Source organism: Glycine max, chromosome 19 (genome assembly GCF_000004515.6).
Source record: "Glycine max cultivar Williams 82 chromosome 19, Glycine_max_v4.0, whole genome shotgun sequence".
In the NCBI taxonomy this organism is placed as follows: Eukaryota; Viridiplantae; Streptophyta; class Magnoliopsida; order Fabales; family Fabaceae; genus Glycine; species Glycine max.
The window spans coordinates 3,077,701-3,081,882 of NC_038255.2; the positions used below are offsets into that span (position 1 = coordinate 3,077,701).

The window sequence follows — 4,182 nt, forward strand, 5'->3', positions numbered from 1 at the left end:
AAATTAAATATCTAAAAGATTCATAAAAGACATAGCAAATATATTGTTTAATTTAAATTTTGTTTTGTTATAATTTCATAAAATTTTGCCAGACATATGTTACGTACCTAAGATAATAAACATGTAATAGGGAAGATTAGAGCCTTATAAGACATACGAAAAAAAATTTACATTTTTGTTTAACGTTGAAAGATTTTAATCATTCTCTATAATCAGAACTTGAAATTATATTGCCAAGATCTTAAAACTTATCTAAAATATGATGCTAGTAATTCTTATGGTCTTGATGGTAAAAAGTTATTTAAAGAATTAAAAGTTATTACAGACATTTTAACAATTAAATCAAAGTCAAACTTTATAATATTAACGTATTTATTTTTTTATTTTCAAGAAATATACTATTAGTAAGTTATATTTTTAGATAATTATAATTTTATAATTCCATCACTCTTAGGAGACTTAAGTTAGATAATTATAATTTATTTTTAGATATAAAAAAGGAAAATTGCATAACCATTTTGAAATGAACAGAGCAAGGTTCAAGTACCTTGCTACCGTTCTGTATTTTGAAACTCATAGAGAGAACCCACTTTTTGCTTTTTCTACATAATAAAGAAAATTTATCCATGATAAAGAGCTTGATACCAAGTTATTAATTCACAATAGCTAAAAATATCAGAGGTTGGAGATTTATTCTAACCAACTCATTCACCAATTAACTTCAAATGACACCATTGAAGTAGCAAGGGCATCTAATATAACACAAAATTTCATTTTCAATTTAGCATAACAAAAATAATAATTGGCTCAGCATTAATAAACTAGAGATATGTAACATCAATCAGAAACAACAATTTAGATAAAAAAGAATCCTTCATCCATGATCAGGTTTTGATAGGCTTACCTTCAAAATATTTCATCACTAGCAACTGCATAATTGTATAAATACCCAGAAGGCCAGAACCTTTATTATACCTTAAATTAGTTCCTTCTAGCAAACATAGCAACAAGACAAGTAATTGAGGTTAAGCCACTGTGAAAGATTAATTAACACTAAAATTTACCTACCACGACCAAGTCTTATACTTTACAAGAACTTTGCTGACTTAGCTCTTGCTTTGAGGGTATCTTTCTTTGACTATGCCTCCTATATCTTACGCTCCAAAAGTTGTTGAGAAAAAAAAATTGTTACATGCATTACTCCAACATGATTCCCAAATAGTGCTAATAAATATATTATCAAAGGAAAAAATTAGTATTACACATCTATGAAATAAAAATATATTAATCACTTATTTTTCATCTTTGGTGAGTTTGTTTAATTTTTTTAATAAAATAAACAGTCTTCAATTTTTCTCTAGTATTTGTGTAAATTGTTTTTATTTAAAATAAATATTTTTGTTAATAAATATTTTTCTCCAGTGAGGGAAGGGAAGGACAACACCAAAGGGTTCCTGCAGCAGACAAGGGAGAAGGTGAAGGGCGCGACCCAAGGTGCTACAGAGACTGTGAAGAAAACCCTTGGCTTGGGTCAGCATGATGAAGACAATCGCAAAAATTACTAGCTACTACTATAATTAAAGTGCTTTCTCGTATGGTTTACGCAACATGACTTTTAAGTAATCTGCTTTTCCCTGCACTCCTACGTAAGGAGTTTACTATTATCCGCAGTTTCTATTCTCTAGCTAGTTTCATCATGTATGTTCAATGCTATATATAGCCTTGAATTAATGTCAACTATGTTCTAATAATGCTACACCCTTGGTTTGTATTTTTTTTAGGTACATTATTACACTCATGTGTCTCAGGTATGCTAAATCAAAATCAACATAACTCATACACTTCAAATGGAATTATAATTTGCCAACTACTAGTACTACATAAAATAATTTCACAATATAAAGTATGAATTTAATTGAAATACTCACCGGAAACTTTGGAAGTTATTAACTAAAATTTATTGAATTTTAAATTAGTTTCTAATACTATCCATATATTAAAATTAAGCTCTAAAAAGAAGCAATACATCTCATTGGTTTAATGATGGTTGGAAAACATATATTATTCCTTTACATAAATATCCCCCTAACATATGAAAAATATATTATTCTTGTCATAATTAACACAAACCACAGATTGTATTAACATGTAGACAATTCATATCTGCAAGCTGAAAGTTTAAACAATAGCAGTTGTGTTGAAAATTTTCAAAGCAAGACACATTCTTTTCATTGTTGAAGAAGAAGAAAATATACCTTTTTGAAAGGTGTCACACCCTAAGGATTGTTGGGATGTTCAGGCTCCCCACTTATGACTAGGCGTCCTGCAGGGTCTGACTGTACATGGACCTAGTTTTAGAAAAGCATACATATTATACATGGTCATCCACAATTCCATTTCAGACATTCAGTAGTGTGAGATATACATTTAAGATTATAGCTAATTGCATCAAAAGCTAACAAAGTTCAATAAAGGAAAATTTTCAACAGACCTTACAAGTGATAAAATAAAGGCTAGAAAAGGAAAATTTAGAATCAGTCTACCACTTTAACTTTAGAAGTTAATTCTGATTTGTCATCTGCCGAAATGAAAATCTTTAAATAGAAGTTGAATCATCTTTTTCTTTTCCTTTTTTTTTTAAAAAGAAAGTGGGGTTTATGAAACAGCTAGTTCAAGACATCACAACTTACAATAATAATTTCCCACTCAAGGTTGAAGGTCCAGATTATTCTATAAACAGGTAAACTTGTCCTTATATACATTGAATTTCCCACTCACTTCTATGACTTTTGCATGTCTCCCATGTTGCAACTTCCTCTCAAAGGAAGAGGAGAAATGGCAAAAATAATATGCTAAATTTTCATCACAACAACCCAGATTAATACAGATAAAAGAAGTATAACAACCAGAATGCTTACCTCTTCCCTCGACAGGCCAGGAACTAAAGCATATACCTAAAAGCAATCTTTCTGCACAGAAGAGTTTTCATTGAAATGAGTAATTGCATATATGACTCCCAAAAGCTCTAGAAGAATGTTCTTGATTACATGTTGTTTCAAATTCAAAATAAGCTAAATCCAAACACAAGAAATTAGTGAAATTTTGGTGATGCCAAATGAGATTTTCCAATAATTCCCCATCTTATATATATTTTCTAATGCTACAGAAAGCAAAAATACAAATTACATATCACCTGATTTTCAATATTTATAGGCTCTGGATGAGAAGCAACAGGAACATTCAGCTCACCACCTTTTATTTTATGTCTTTCATAATCAAGAAGTGTCTGGTGTAGGATACCATAGACAGCAAGAATGAGGCAAGGGTTAATAGAAATGGATAACAAACTGCATAGTACTAAAGGCACAATATCTGATACAATTTATGAATATTTTGCAAATAGGAAAAATACTAATGAAATTAACATATATGTCATATTAACCTCTAAATCAAGCATAGTTAGATATTTATAGCCAACAGTCAGAAAGCAAACAAACAGGAAATGTATCCCATGTCACAGCCAAGTATTAATAAGTTAGTAGAAAATTTAGGGGCACGAGAAAACTATGTAAATGGTATGAAATCTTCTCCAATAAGGTTATAGCATGAATGTCATTATCTTAATAGCCAGAAAAAGAATGGTAACAATGTAACACAAATTGTCCAAGCAATTTAGGTAAATGCTAATTATCTACATCAAAAGTCAATATTAAAGCACAAACAAAAGACATACTTGTAAGCTTTAAAGGAACATCATCAAAGCACAGATATAAACTATACGTGTAATTAGTAAAAGCAATTAATAATAACAAAAATCTAAAGTATAACTTATTAATGTGCAATCACCTTCTCATAAAATCCCCGAAAAGTCCATGAGACAGTGGTACATGTCCTGCATAGGTTGAAGACGGAGAACTGTATTAATATATTATATTATATTATGACTTATGTATCAATTCCTTTCAAACAACTCACAGTATTCCAACAACCTCCCCAACTCCCCACCCACCAATAAAAAGGAAAAGAAAAGCTAAAAAATGTGCAGTTAGTCTCTTTATCACCAACAAAGTATTACACAAATGCTATATACAAGTATCTTAGCATCATCTGAAAGCTAAGAAGCCAACTACATAATAAAAGTTTCAAATTAATTAATAATAACATGGCGCAAGCCTTGATTTA

At 30.0% G+C, this 4,182-nt stretch overlaps 1 long non-coding RNA gene across 1 annotated transcript; it reads right to left on the reverse strand.

Annotated features, from left to right (window-relative positions):
• Nucleotides 1–546: 546 nt before the first annotated feature.
• On the reverse strand, nucleotides 547–1,377 carry LOC121174198 (uncharacterized). The gene is made up of 3 exons (XR_005890069.1): nucleotides 905–1,377; nucleotides 701–752; nucleotides 547–602 (listed from the first exon to the last, which is right to left on the reverse strand). It is a non-coding gene; the product is annotated as an uncharacterized lncRNA (long non-coding RNA).
• Between the last annotated feature and the right edge of the window lie 2,805 nt (nucleotides 1,378–4,182).